At 39.8% G+C, this 16,360-nt stretch overlaps 1 long non-coding RNA gene across 1 annotated transcript; it reads right to left on the reverse strand.

Annotated features, from left to right (window-relative positions):
• Positions 1–9,478: 9,478 nt before the first annotated feature.
• LOC120441411 lies at positions 9,479–10,854 on the reverse strand. Its single transcript, XR_005614081.1, has 3 exons — positions 10,835–10,854; positions 10,066–10,094; positions 9,479–9,632 (listed from the first exon to the last, which is right to left on the reverse strand). It is a non-coding gene; the product is annotated as an uncharacterized LOC120441411 (long non-coding RNA).
• Between the last annotated feature and the right edge of the window lie 5,506 nt (positions 10,855–16,360).

Raw genomic sequence — 16,360 nt, forward strand, 5'->3', positions numbered from 1 at the left:
AAACACCTGAGTACAGATATTAAAATACACTCAAAATAACACTCCTAAGGTCAAGTGAAAACACAATTTAAACACTTTACAAAGAATTAATACGTTTTCATGGAAATAATGTCATTAACCCTTTTTGTTGTGAGTAAATCTCACCGACTGCTTGTGGGACAAGCTAGAAGGAGGACTTCTAGATGTGAAGTCTCACGCTCTGATCGTCTGGCGAAGATGGTGATGATGAAGCCTCTCTGATCTGTGGCATTACAGTTTCTGGCTGCTATGTGCTTCACACTGTTGGATTGTACATGTGAAGCTTGGAGAAGACACAGGAGGACTGTGTCTCTCTTAACAAAAAAAAAGAAAAGAAAGAAGCCTAACAACCTCCCACCGTACCCGCCCACTCAACTCCCACCCACCCACTCCACTCAACTCCCCAGCCTCACACCATCCAATGTCTATACAAATGTAGGGTATCAGCTGGTAACAAAAAGCAAGTGTAACATATGTAGTGCATATGTAACACTGCTGAAACATTTCTGGCCAGAAATGTGCAGTTATCAGCCAGTGCATTTATCAACCCAGACCCACCCTGATAAATGCACTGGCTGAAACATGATAAAAGCTCATAAAAATGTATGTTTCATCGTAAGATTTGTCCAAAAATATAATCATATACTTTTGAAAAAGTTTAAAGATTATAACAAACTGAAATCAATAACATTTTTGTAAATATTATTTCAAAATAGAGGCACAGATAAACTGGCTTAACTGTCATTATTGCTGTAATTAGGTTTTTCTTTTTTTTTTTTTTTTTTTTTTTTTTTCTTTTTAAAAAGCAAACGTTAGTCTGTGTTGTTCTCTCAGAAACAATGAAGAAGCTGTTGAACATTTATTTGTTGTGTGGGCAATCCTCTGGTCCACCTCCCTCCCTCCCAGCCACAGTGAGACTGGGGCAGCCTGGCAGGATTTTGAAGCCTGGCTGCTGCAGAGAGGATATGCCTACACTGTTCGTTTTAAACTGCTATATTTGATTTTTCTGACATTCATAGATTACTGATTTTAGATTTTCTGTAATAAATAAAATTGTCATATTTTATTGATATCATTATTTAATTCATTTAATTGTATTTTATGTAAAAATTCAAACATTATACTGCAATGCAGGGCATTTTTTCTTAAGTCAACTTTTAAATATCGCTCTACTTTCTTAAGTCATTCAAAATATAGAAATTACTTACTGTAGTCAAAGATCTAGATCATGAATCATCACAGGACAATACACAGTATACAGGGTCATGGTAACTATAGTAGGTCTTCATGACTCCAGAATGGAGACATCGCTCTGGCTGAGAAATGAAAATTAGGTCAAGCAGTGTGTTCTTCTCTGTGGTAGGGGCAGTGATGACCTGTGCGTATCCCTAGACTCAAACAGCTCCAGGATTGGTTTGTTTGCACTGGATAAAACATTCTCATTAAAATCACCACACACTATGATGGGATGACAGTCCATGATCTCTAATGAGTCTAATAGGCTTACCAGGTTTTTCAGGAATGGCCTCAGAGTGTAGTCTGGAGGTCTGTACACAACTGCAATCAGTGCACTGACTGGTGCTTCAACCTTTAAAGCCAGAAATTCAAGGTCAGTTACATTATGGATGTACTGTTTTTCATGCACTTGAATGTCACTTTTCACATAAACAGCAACTCCACCACCACTTCTGTTTGCCATCTGGGGAAAGTTTGTGTAGGAAAGGTGTCTGTTGCGTTTGAACAAACTGTAATTTTCAAGTGGAGACTCTCTGCGACAAAAGAGCCCCGCAGGTGTGTTTCTGTTAGGCACAAAACATCTGCTAGACACAATTCATGGTGACTCTTGATGTCATTAATGTGAGCTGGCAGTCCCTCTGTGTTATGATGAACAATGGTGAAAACGTCTGACCTGCTCAGTGTTTGTCTCACTTGTAGAAGAGGCATCATGTCATCATCAAGGTTGGCTTGTCTCATGTTCTCAAGCGCTGCAGTGATTTCTGGGTTGGTGAATATTTTTTCTCCTCCATATCAAGAAGATACAGTCCACTGAGAGGCGTCACTCTGCTGACAGCTACGTAGGCCATGCCGGGCTCAAAAATGCTCTTAAGAGAGACAACAGCTGATGTGGTTGTCATACCCTGTACCTTATGTATTGTACATGCAAAGGCCAGCTTCACTGGGAACTGTCTTCGTACCACTCCTTTCTGCTTTAGATTCTCCTCTGCTCTCTCAATGTACACCATGTCGTCTGCTGGTGTGCGGTTATTCTTTCAGATGTCTCATTATCCATTTTAAGTCCAAGCTTGATGATGTGTTGGTCATTTTCAGAGTGAACTACTCTAAGTAGTTTTCAAAAGCTCCATTAACCAAACCATTTTGTATGTCAATGTTTCTGGTGAGCATGACACGAGCTCCTTCTGCAACTTTCAGTGTGTCTGGTAACTCGTTTTTACCTCCTTTGAATGGTCTGTCTTGTAGTGCCATTCTGCCAGTTCTAGGATCCTTTCTATAATCGTCTGCATGGATGTCAATGATATGAGTATGGAGCAGAGCCAGTGTTGCAGAGTTGTGCGCATCCACTTCTTTATTAGTTGCAAAAATGTGCAGCGCATCAGTCGGACAACGGGCTGGTTCAGTTATGGCCTGTGACAACAAATTTCTATCTGCTTCGCAAAGCACATCCAACTTTCCTTTCACACGGATTCTGTTCAGCATCTCAGCAAAGACAACATCATCTTTCTGACGCATAATCTCAGTCAGAGTGATCATCTGAAAATGCTCCCGCCACAGGTCGATCTCGGACGGTCGTGCACACAGAGAGGTTTAGACTGTCGCACTGGGGTAGCTGATAGAAGTCTCCAACAGCAATGACTGACATGCCTCCAAAGGGTCTCCGAGTCCCTTTGATCTGTTTGAGTCTTGCATCTACATATGCAAAGAGATGTCTTGACACCATAGACACTTCGTCAATGACGATTATTTCAGCATTCAACAGTTCTGATCTGACTTCATCCAGCTGATTGCCAAGTCCCTGAATGGGAGGTTTTAAGCTTCTAGGGAGCTTGAGAAGAGAATGCAGTGTTGTTCCAGAAATGTTAAATGCTGCAGTCCCAGTGAAAGCAGTTAACAGGACAGTGGGTTTTGATATGTCAACGTCGTCTGCATATCTGGGCACTTTGCTCAGTATCTTAGATGCTTCTGAGTAGATGCATTTGATAAGATGTGATTTTCCTGTTCCAGCACCACCATTAATATAAAAGAAAAACTGCTCCGGATTTAGAGCACAGACTCTTTTAATGCACCAGTCTCTAACTGCATAAAATATGCAGGCTTGCTTCTTATTCAGATTCTGAAACATCTGACGTAACAAAGTGGGATCAATAGCAGGGGGTTCCCTGATGGCTCTGACTTCTGTTGAAGCATCAGCCTGACGGCTGTAGTCAGGCATCTTCCTGTTCATTTTCATTGTCTCGCTCTCTTTCTTGTTCAACAAGTGGCAACCTTACAAGATCTGATTCAGGTGCCAGATTACACCATTCGTCAGTCACACCTCTGTTCTGCTCATATTCCTCAACAGCGCTCTCGATCTCCTCGCTGTTTTTCTCATATTTCTCTCTGTTTCTTTTGACAATGTGTTGCACGTACTCAAGGCGGTCAGTACCTGGTAGCTGTACACAGCCAGCACCATAGAAAGCCTGATAGGTTGGCAGCGATGGTGTTTTCAGTTCGTGGTCTGAACGATGAGGAAGGTACAGTTTAAGCAGTCTTCCATAATATTGCTCCGGATGTTTTTCTTGTGAGCAGCGGTGAAATCTGATGACAGCAGGCTTATCATTTTTGCGCCTCTGCACAAATCCCATCTCATTGAGAAGGGGCAAAACATCTTTACCTTTTGTCTGTTGGCCATAGACAATCCTGCAAGTAGCAGCAAAGTCTGCCATGCACATCTCCTCATACTGTGGTGTTTCAGGTCTGGCTTTGTATTTGTCATTCAAAGATGTCATCCAAACATTGGAAGACTCAGGTGTTGTGTTGTCCAGAACTGACAGGGGACGACTCATTTTCACAGGATTATCATCAGTTGGTATGAATATTACAGCACGTGAACATTGCTTCATGTGAAGACCACATGCACGAGCAACACACTCCTGTGCACTGATCTCTCGCTTCTTTGAATATGCCTGCATGACGGCTCTCATTTCATCACACTCATTTACACTGTCCTTCTGGGAGCTCTCAATGACAGTTTTCAGGTACTCAGACAGCCCGCCCTCTTTTTTTGATATATATTTCATTAAATAATTTGCAGCGCCGAAAGCATCTAAAACAAAGCTTATGTCGATATTACTGTTCCAGGCTTCAAGCAGATGTGGATTATAGCCATTTATCCAAGAGTCTTTTGGATCACGCTTTAGTATGATCGTACTCCTTGTGTTCATTTTATTCAGGTATCGCTCATATTCTGCATGTGTCAACTTGCATCTTGCCAAGAGCTGCTCTAAACTCATGGAAGCAGTTTCAGGCTCATTCAGCAGCTGGTTCAGTGGTCTGAGCTTGTTCTTTGCTGTTTCTACTTCCAGTTCATCATCCTCACTGGGTCTTGTGATCATTGTCTCATTGCAGGGTGGTTTGGGAAAACCAAAACGGCACCGGAGCTTAAACTCCTAAAAGCACGTCTTTGTGTGGTTCTTACTGTGTTTTGCACTTCTGTTACTTTCTTGTACAGTTCAGGTTGTTTATGTGGATCAGGCAGCTGAGCTGTGATGTATTTGTTTATAAAATCAACAACAGTTTGCTCATCATCCTCCTCAAACACAGGAGCACCTTCTACCCACAGGAGACAGTGTATGTGTGGGCTTCCTCTGTGCTGAAACTCAACTCTGTAAAAGTAGTCAATGACTTTGCCAAGTGGCTCTGCAGGAGATAAGAGTAAATCTCTGAATAATGCTTCAACTCTCTTGTCAAACATGCGCATTGTTGTGACAGGATTGCTTCTCAGGATGTCACACTTTGCTGACCAGTCGAGTCCTTCAAAATTGACTTGTTCACCTTGCTGCCTTGTTATTGCCTCAATCACTTCAGGCCAGCGCATTTCAGCGACTGAAAATGTGCAAAAGAACGTGGGAGTTCCCAACTGTCTGATCATGGCAAAAGATCTCTTGTTGTTTTCTCCCAATAGGCTGGGGTTCCTCTCAGAGGCTGCATGAATCTCACTGCATCTTTATTTCGCACCAGTTTCTCAACCTCATGCTTATCTTGTAACATGCCTGAGGTTATTTTTCTCCCATCTCTGGTCAAAGGCTTTGCCTTCCTTAACTGGATTGTCATGCTGGAAGTAGCCAAATGTATTTCAGTCACAAACTGTGCAAAGAACAAATAGTTTGTGTCTTTGGCAAAACGATCATCAATGCAGAAAAGTCTTGATTTGAAATACCCACTGGGGATACTTTGATCAGCCTTCTTTCATCCAGTGTGTTTTGGCCTGTAGGAAACTGCACAGGAAGGCCATGGCCTCCAGTTTAGGTGTTTTGAAAAAACTTATTGGATTGTTTCTCTCTGCAGGAGCAACAGAGTAGATTCCTTCACTGAAACATAATATTTCCTCAGCCACATCAGGGGCTGCAAACAGGACTCAGTGCAAAACCACCATTAGTCAGTCTATCTGCTTGCTCTGAATCATCTCTCATCTGCTCATGTGGTTGTTCACCATCACAGGGTAACATGTCAATGTCCTGTTCATTTTTTATTTTGTGCTTCACTCAGTGCATTTTTCTCACAGCTGTCAATTTCCATTAAATCAGCCTCATCATAATCGTCCTCATTCATGTTTTCATCATCATCCTCCTCATCTTCATCAGGAAGTGTTGGATCACACAGCTCAGCATCATCTCTGATGCTCACATCCTTATACTGTGGATGAATCTGCTTGAGTTTATGCAGTGCTTGCACAAGTTTAGACCAGCTTACAGTCTGAAACAGCTGATGACCTTTGTAAGACAAGCGTCTCTTCAGTTTTACTCTCATCACCTGAGAATTAATTCTCAATCGAGGCAATGCTTCTACAGTTTCCTGTACCTCTGATGGGACACAGACCACATTTCCTCTAATTGCTCTTTGTCTGCCTTTGGGAAGAGGAATAATCTTGGCAAATGGTATGCACTTGGCTATGAGATGTCTCCAGTATGTTGAGATCAGACAGTTCAGGTGGAATATCAGCAAGATCCAGTTTATTGGCAACAGCAAGTGCTGGCATGGATCCATTTTAAGATGATTGTGGCAGGTGTGACAAATCCACTCTCTCTTTCTCTCATCAGGCACATTGCACTGCTCATTTCTGCAGTTTTCATCACAAACATGAACAAACTTTCCTGTCAAACATGTTGCAACCACATGTGGGTTTTGACATAATTTGACCTTCTGCAGGGTCGTACTTGGTTTGGAAATGAAGCCTTGAAACATACAGTACATGGGTATGATGGTCCAACTTTGATTTGTGATTTGAACACAGATATGGCCTCGTTGATCACACTGTTGTCACTCTCTTGGGTTTGTCTGTTCACCCATCTGTATTTCCTTTTTATTTTCATTGCACATCTCATGTTGTGCATAATCCTGAATGCAAGATTACTTTGATACCTGTCTCGCATTAGTTGTTTCATCAGTTGTCTGTGTCTTACTCTGAAGGTGTTGTCATTTGCATACCGCTGAGTAACTCGACATCTCTGTCTCTCTCTGAATTCTAAGTTTTCTCGATACCTTTTAGTGATGTAGCTTTTTTTCTCCTCTCTGAAATCAGTATTCTCATAGTAACGTCTTTTAATATATTGTTTTTGATTTTGTCTAACTTTAGCATTCTCACAGTAACGTCTTTTAACATACTGTTTTTGTTTCTTTCTGAATTCTGCATTCTCACAGTAACGTCTTTTAACATACTGTTGTGTTTATTTCTGAATTCAGCATTCTCACAGTAACGTCTTTTAACATACTGTTGTTGTTTCTTTCTGAATTCAGCATTCGCATGGTAACATCTTTTAATATACTGTTGTTTTTCTGTCTAACTTCAGGATTGTTTTATATACCTCGCTTGAGCAAGATTTTTTCTTTTCTTTGTACTCTTTATTTGAAGCATACTTTTGTCGTTCTTTCCTTTTTTGGTTTTCTTTTCTCTGATTTCTGGGTTTCTCTGATGCCATTAATCTTCTTTTCATTTTGTGCCTTTGTTGTTTATTAACTTTTTCAGTTTTGTAAAACTATATCAGAAAGGTCACAGGCAGCAACATTTTTATTGCAGCATTTGATTGACATGAAAAACCATCCCTTGATGGAAGGAAACTTAATTCACTGCATAGTTCTTCAGTTGGTATATTAGGAGGTTCATTCTGATCTTCATGTGATGTGAACTGAGTCATGTGGACTTCTTTTTGTTTCACCAGTGGTGTACAAATGGACATTTGACAAAAGATGTTCTCAGTCAGATCAGTGGTTGTGTTTCTCCTTGGAGTAAAGGGGTTTGCTTCATCAACAGTTGTATCAGAGTGAGTAGGTGCCACAGCAGTGGCAGCTGTTGGTCTGCAGACTGTGTCAGTGATAGTATCACTCAGGTTGATTGTGCTCATACTGTAAAACTGCACAGGCTTCAGCTCATAGGTACAAGAGGGTGATATCTCCATCTCTTCATAAGAATCTTGGAGCCTCTTAATCATGTCACTGAGGGTGTGAATTTCAGCATCACAGCTGTACCACGATTACGTGACCATAGTGCTAGAGGAAGACCACTGGGTGTTCTGGGGTGTGGGTCAAAGAACCCATATTTTCCTGATGTGGATCTGAACACTGCGATACACAATCCACTCATAATCAGTAAGGCATACTGCACATCTGACAACAGGCAGCTCAGTCCTGCTTCTAAGCTGAGAAAGGTATCTACTGCTTCTTCTGAAGGTTCGTCAAATGTCCCATACCGGGAAGGCTGTGTCATGTCGACATGATACATAGACCTGTGAGCATCAACTTTGTCTGGCAGCTCATCGGTTGCCAAATGAATACTCTTGGGGAATCTTTTCTTGGCCTCTTTGTACATCACATCACCTTTATCCAAGACCAGATTAAGGTCAACTGTAGACATGTTTTCATTCTCATGAAGGAAAGCAAGAAATGTGAGTGAGTTACATGTGCACTGACTGTTTCTGGAGTCTCCATATTTAGGATGTGCCTGGCTGTGAGATGCACAGACATGTGTTACAGAGGGCTGGTTTTCAAGGTTCACTCTTTCTGCATGAGATGGCCCTGCCACATCACTGTGATGGCCTCTTTTCACAATATCAGCATAACCCACCTGTGGGGCACTTGACACCTCAGGTTGGTCTCTATGGTTTACCTGATGTTCATTAAATGCATGCTGCAATCCAGTCTTTACAGCATCTGCATAGGATACCTGTTGTACATGTGCAGGAACATGTCGACCTGCCTGTTTGACACCATCAGCATTGGTCTTTCCAGACACACGGTCTTCTGCAGAGCTCTGAGGAAAATCACACTCAGTTTGTTCACATGTTGGTACTTTGTGAAACTCATGGAACTTCTTCCAGCGTTGTTTTGCAGCTTGTGACTTTTTCTGCTTTTTTGGCATTTTTACACACCTTTAAGTGTTTCTGTTAGTCTTTAGAAAATGTATTCAAAAAACAAGAGTGGCACACAGCAGGAGATGTTTTCTTTGTCTTTATATTTCAGCTTTTATTTCTCAGAAACAATGTCTTTGTTTGTTTGACAGTTTGTCAGTCGAGAGAATATTATGTACTCTCTTTATTGGCTTGGCACAACTTAGCAGCAAGCCCAGAATGAAAAACAAACAGGTAGAGAGAAAATTTAGAAGAGAGAATAGACAGAGCAGGAGAGACACGGCTGGGAAATGACAATCAAACCGTGAATTAGAGTTTTCTTTATTTGTTCAGTTTGTTCTCAGGTAGAGGCAATATGCACTCTTTATTGCTTTAATGGCTTGGCATTTTCAGCAGCAAGCCAAGAGTGAAAAACAGGTAGAGAGAAAATTTAGCAGAGAGAACAGGCAGAGCAGGAGAGACACGGCTTGGAAATCAAACCGCAGAGTGTTCTTTGTTCAGTTTGTTCAAAGGTTGAGGCAAAATATGCACTCTTTATTGCTTTATTGGCTTGTGCATTTCTCAGCAGCAAGCCAAAGAGTGAAAAAACAGGTAGAGAGAAAATTTAGCAGAGAGAACAGAGAGAGCAGGAAAGACACACGTTTTGAAATCAAACCGTAGAGTTTTCTTTGTTTGTTCAGTTTGTTCAAAGGTTGAGGCAAAATATGCACTCTTTATTGCTTTATTGGCTTGTGCATTTCTCAGCAGCAAGCCAAAGAGTGAAAAAACAGGTAGAGAGAAAATTTAGCAGAGAGAACAGACAGAGCAGGAGAGACACGGTTTTGAAATCAAACCATAATAAGATTCTTGGTTTGGCAAAATTTCTCACAAACCACAGGGTGAAATACAGATGGAAAGAAGGCAGAGACAACAGGTGGAGCAGGACAGAGGATAGAGGGGATGGGGGTTGGGATGTGACAGAGAAGACTGGAGATCTGGTCCTTGTTCTTCTGCACACTGTGAACAAAAAGAAGAAAAAAAATAATAATTTTATTAAAATTATATCACATGGTAATTGTATGAACTAATTGTGACTACTGAAAAGGACAAAACAAATATTGAAGCTAAACTGTTGTTGGCTGCCATGTGCAAAAAGTTGCATAATTGGGCACTTTTAAAATAATAAATATTTATTTAAATTCAGCAATAATATTTTTAATACAAATATGATTGAGTGAATCATTAACTAATCACATGTAGTGTGACTACAAAAATGTCTGAAAAAAATATTTTAGCCCAATTGTTAAGCTGCACTTATGTGTATTTATTATAAAATTGTGTTTAAAAGGTCTAGTTTGAATGAAAGATTGAACCCATCACTTTACAGCTTATATAAGTCAGATTATTTTTTTATTTTGGTATACTTCTCTTACAGTATGTGCACACCTACCAGGCAAAGCACAGATGTCAGTCAAGTTCCTGAAAGTGTAAGGCGAGAAATAATATGTTAGTTGTCTGTACAGTGTTATCAGACTAACAGAAATACAAAGCCCACACAACATGATATACTGAACTTATAGTCAGCAGGGTAATTATAGAGTAATATAGCACACCAGCTGACACAGCAACCATTTTGTAATTCAAACTAATTAACTGAAGTATTTCCACTTATGTAAGGCTACTGTTAGACTGTTACTAGCATTAGCATTGCTGCTAGCGCTAGCATTCCTGCTAGCATAAGCACTTCAGTTAGTGTTAGCACTGCAGCTAGCGTTAGCATTGCAGCTAGCGTTAGCATTGCAGCTAGCGTCAGCATTACAGCTAGTGTTAGAACTGCTGGTAGTGCTAGTACTCTTACTGTTAAAACTGAGCCACAATGGTAATAATAAAGCTCATTCGTTACTTTTGTCTCACTGATCACCAATAAATATCACAGGAATATTCTTTTTGTCAGTTAACAACTGCTAAGGCTAGTGTTAGCACTATAGCTAGCGTTAGCATTGTTGCTAGCATTAGCATTGAAGCTAGCGTTAGCACTGCTGCTAACAGCAAAACGTCATAAACCGATATAAATGATAGCGAAGGTTATTCTTTTTTTTTCTTTCTTTATTCTTTGAACTCTATTGAACTTTAAAAAGACTTGATATGTGAGTTTAAATGTCAAACATGTATTTTTACCATCATAAAAATAAAACAGTGCAGTACCGTATTGTACTTACCACAGCAGAGAGAGCAAAGCGGAATGGCGACAGTTGGTGCAGTGATTCGTAAAAAGACCGATGAGGCGTTCAGGTAGTGCTTGGAAATTTGAGCATCAGTTTGAACAGCAATATTGAGCATATACATTTCTCTGTCATAGAGAGACAGAGGTAAAAAAAAATACACAAGACTCATCAGCATACAAATTGGTACTTTTGCCTGAGTATTAGCAAATGAGTGACATACAGAGAAAGAGGGCAACTGGCATTAAAGCGAGAAAATAAAAAGTATTTCATCTTGAATTGTTTTGTGGGTTTTATTTTAAGACTACTTTGAGTGTATTCGTAGGGAGAAAAACTATACAGACTAAAAACAGAGACATTAAATGAGATTATATCATTTAAAATGTGGGAAAATCCACTACAGACAGGTAGATGCTGTGAGCTTTAATTATCCAGTAAGAAAGGATTATTTAAAAGTCATCAACTGACTCCAACTGCCCAGATCTGAAAAACCTGTGTGCAGAAGACAAGTCCACCAATACACAATAAGCTTGAATTTAAAAGGCCAAGGAGAATGCTCTATTCAGTCGGCTTATACTAACTGCTGACATACTTTTAATCTGTGGCAAAACCCTGTCAAATCTGACTTGTTGAACCTGTTGACTTAATCTAACTCCAACCGCTTTGTTGTAACAGAAATTTTTAAGATGAATCAACAGACATTTTTACAATTAACCTTGGCAGAGTGAGACAGAGCTCGTTAAGCAGGCAGGTGTGAGCCTGGTTGCTATAGTGACTGCACCCAATGGCTCCATACACACACACAGACATGCACCTCACTTTTGCTGCTTAAAATGAACAGAAAAGTCAGGCGAAACAAATCCTTCCCAAATGAAAAGTACAAGTCGCACTGACAAAATTCTTTCACCGTGAGCGCCAGCAATGTCTAGTCTACTGAATTCTCAGTTTTCATGCCTGTGGAGTTTATTATATTGACGTGGTGACAGTGGAAAGACAGCCTGTACTTCTGATTTTCAAACAAACTTTCTGAGCCATTTTAACATTAGAGTCTATGGAAGAGTTGGAAGGAGGAGCCTGTGCATTGGTGACATTTATGAAAGAACCATAACACCTAGTACAATAATAACGCATTGGATGAAGGAGGACAGCAGTGGCTACGTTTTGAGGGTAAAATCATACCTGTAGAGCAAACGCCGCTGACACAGCAGCAGTTTTAAAAAGATTTTAAGATTAATTTTTTTGCTCCTCTCACTCTAGCAGTTGAGCTGTCTCACTCTAGCCCCAACATTCCGTCCCATACACACCCATTATAAACTCTGAAACGGGTGAAAAAACATCATGAAACTTAAACTGGAACTGAAGAAAAAGTATAATAGATATTGAAAAGATAAATACAAATTGAATAGTTGAATGTCTTGTCTTCGTTTTAAAGTTTGAATGGTGGCTCTACGTCAATGTATGTGGAAGTAGATGCAATTTAAAGAGGAGTAAGTTGAAGGAGAATTTGAAGGGTCTCTCCATTGAAATACATGGGAAATTTTTGTTGAAAAAAGTTGAATAATTTTAAAAATATAAATGTTATGAATGAGAAAAATAGAAGCAGTCATGTCCAAAAGAAGAGGAATCTAACGGTGTTTGAATGGTTTTTCTAAGTTGAATGGTTTTGAAGGAGATAGAGTACAAAAAACGTACGGAATCTATAATAATAAAATAGAATAACTAGAAAGTGCATTTTCTGAAGAAACTGCAGTGTGAATGCTTGAATCTGAATATATGCGCTGAAATGAATTAATTGCTGAATTTTAAGTTAAAAATGTTGAATGAGATGAAAAATACAGAAATTTTCACCTGAAAACAAAAAAGCTGAACTGCTAAAAGCTGCCATCCACAGAGAAGAAGTTAGAAAACAGCTGAAAATGTTTTAAATGTAAATTAGAAAAACCTAAAAAATGAGAAAAGACTATTTAGAGTCAGAAAACATCTGAATGAATATTAAAAGTTCATATTCTTTGAATCACTGAATGACTAAAATACGGTCCCTCCACTTGGATCCACACAGTTTTAAAGGTTTACATCTCTGAGCTTTGAAAGACACGCTGTTGGAAAGAGAAGAACGATGGCTTCATTTTTGAGGGTAAAATGATGGCTGTAGAGCAAACACTGTGGACACAGCAGCTGTTGAAAGAGAAGTGTTCAAGATGAATCTTGGCAGAGTGAGAGAGAGCTCGTTAGGCAGGCAGGTGTGAGCCTGGTTGCTATAGTGACTGAGCCAGGGCTCCATACACACACACACAGACATGCACCTCACTTTTGCTGCTTAAAATGAACAGAAAAGTCAGCCCCAAACAAATCCTTCCCAAATGAAAAGTACATGTCGTATTGACAAAATTCTTTCACCGTGAGCGGCAGCAATGTCTAGTCTACCTAATTCTCAGTTTTCATGCCTGTGGAGTTTATTATATGGACGTGGTGACAGTGTAAAGACAGCCTGCTCTTCTGATTTTCAAAGGAACTTTCTGAGCCACTTTAACATTGGAGTCTATGGAGGAGTTGGAGGGAGGAGGCTGTGCTTTGGTGACATTTATGAAAGAACCATAACACCTAGTCCCATACACACCCATTATAAACTCTGAAATGGGTGAAAAAACATCATGAAACTTAAACTGGAACTGAAGAAAAAGTATAACAGATATTGAAAAGATAAATACAAGTTGAATAGTTGAATGTCTTGTCTTCGTTTTAAAGTTTGAATGGTAGCTCTATGTCAACGTATGTTGAAGTAGATACAGTTTAAAGAGGAGTGAGTTGAATGAGAATTTGAAGGGTCTCCCCATTGAAATACATGGGAAATTTTTGTTGAAAAAAGTTGAATAAAATTAAAAATATAAATGTTAAAAATGAGAAAAATAGAAGCAGTCATGTCCAAAAGAAGAGGAATCTAATGGTGTTTGAATAGTTTTTCTAAGTTGAACGGTTTTGAAGGAGATACAGTACAAAAAACGTACGGAATCTATAATAAAATATAATAATAAAGATTAGAAGAACAATACTGTGAATGCTTTTACAAGCATTCACACTAATAAAGATTACAACAACAATACTGTGAATGCTTTTACAAGCATTCACACTAATAATAATAAAGATTAGAAGAACAATACTGTGAATGCTTTTACAAGCATTCACACTAATAAAGATTAGAAGAACAATACTGTGAATGCTTTTACAAGCATTCACACTAATAAAGAATAAAGAGAAACAGGAACTCAATAGTGTGGATGCATAAAGCATCCACACAATAATAATAATAATAATAATAATAATAAAGTATAAAGAATAAAGAGAAACAGGAACTCAATAGTGTGGATGCATAAAGCATCCACACAATAAAGAATAAAGAGAAACAGGAACTCAATAGTGTGGATGCCTCCAGCATCCACACAATAAAGAGAAACAGGAACTCAATAGTGTGGATGCATAAAGCATCCACACAATAATAAATCCGAGGAATAGTAATATGTGTGCCTCTTGGCATAGGCACACATAATAATAAATCCGACGAATAGTAATATGTGTGCCCCTTGGCATAGGCACACATAATAATAATAAATCCGAGGAATAGTAATATGTGTGCCTCTTGGCATAGGCACACATAATAATAATAAACAGAGCAGATACAATAGGGCCTTCGCACTCTCAGTGCTCGGGCCCCTAATAAACGGAGCAGATACAATAGGGCCTTCGCACTCTCAGTGCTCGGCCCTAATAATAATAATAATAATAATAAACGGAGCAGATACAATAGGGCCTTCGCACTCTCAGTGCTCGGCCCCTAATAATAATAAACAGAGCAGATACAATAGGCCTTCGCTTTCAAGTGCTCGGGCCCTAATAATAAGAAACGGAGCAGATACAATAGGGCCTTCGCACTCGAAGTGCTCGGGCCCTAATAATAAACAGAGCAGATACAATAGGGCCTTCGCACTCTCAGTGCTCGGGCCCTAATAAGAAACGGAGCAGATACAATAGGGCCTTCGCACTCTCGGTGCTCGGGCCCTAATAATAATAAACGGAGCAGATACAATAGGGCCTTCGCACTCTCAGTGCTCGGGCCCTAATAATAATAATAATAAGAAACGGAGCATATACAATAGGGCCTTCGCACTCTCGGTGCTCGGGCCCTAAAAATGGAGCAGATACAATAGGGCCTTCGCACTTTTAGTGCTCGGGCCCTAATAAACAGAGCAGATACTATAGGGCCTTCGCACTCTCAGTGCTCGGGCCCTAATAATATGAAACGGAGCAGATACAATAGGGCCTTCGCACTCTCAGTGCTCGGGCCCTAATAATAATAATAAGAAGAAGAAACGGAGCAGATACAATAGGGCCTTCGCACTCTCAGTGCTCGGGCCCTAATAATAAACGGAGCAGATAAAATAGGGCCTTCGCACTCTCAGTGCTCGGGCCCTAAATATAAGAAGAGTAAGAAAATAAATATACACTTTAGGACTATCTATCTGTCTGTTTATTAGGTTATGCTGTGGTGATTCTCGGGTTGGGGGATGGGTGTTCATACTGAAGTGCAAAATTAAAACCAATGGAAGATGGACAAGTAAAAGTTCAAAGCCATCAGGTGCTCAGTTTATAAAAATGAGAAAAGAAGAGGAGGAGAAACGAGCAAAAGATACAGGTAAGCAGATGTGTCATTGGATAATGGCAGGTCATCCTGAAACAATCAGAATCATAATCAGAATACTTTATTAATCCCTAAGGAAATTATGTGGGTTACAGTTGCTCCAAGAAGAAATGGTAAAAATAGTAACAGTAACAGACTAAACTCCAAACAATACATTATGTTACAGATTTTAATGTTGATTAGTCATTGTCAATTGTTGATTTGTCCTGTTCTCATTGTATGACACATTATGATGGCTGTTTGGTAGCCGTTTGCATACTATCCATACTTTCTCTCTCTTCATATCCGTGTGTGTGTGCGCATTTTTCTCTGGTGAAATTCAGTATGGTTCTGACAACAGTTTTATGTTAATCTACAATCCTTAACACCTTTCGTGTGTGTGGGGGTGTTCGCCCAGGGCGACAAACAGGCTAGGACCGCGGTAGGAATTAGAATCAAACTTATGGGAGAGGAGACCCCTTGGACATAAATCAGCATAATGAGAACTATTGAAAACAAAAGAAAGAATTTTTGGAAAAAAATTATCTGAGGAGAATAAATTTATTTTAGTCTGACCCCAGTCCCATCTGCTAACATGGAGGAGGCGGGGTTTATGACCTTGCCATCACCAGTGTATGAATGTGTGTGTGAATGGGTGAATGACTGAATGTAGTGTGAAGCGCTTTGGGGTCCTTAGGGACTAAGTAAAGCGCTATACAAATGCAGGCCATACTGCAGCCAGACACCAGGGGGCGATAGAGACGTTTTGGCTTCATTTTTGGGGAGCTGTCGCGTCGTCCATGTTTTCTACAGTCATTGCACTGTACCCAGGTGCTTCTTCTCAGTGTTTT

Source organism: Oreochromis aureus, linkage group 1 (assembly GCF_013358895.1).
Source record: "Oreochromis aureus strain Israel breed Guangdong linkage group 1, ZZ_aureus, whole genome shotgun sequence".
Lineage (NCBI taxonomy): Eukaryota > Metazoa > Chordata > Actinopteri > Cichliformes > Cichlidae > Oreochromis > Oreochromis aureus.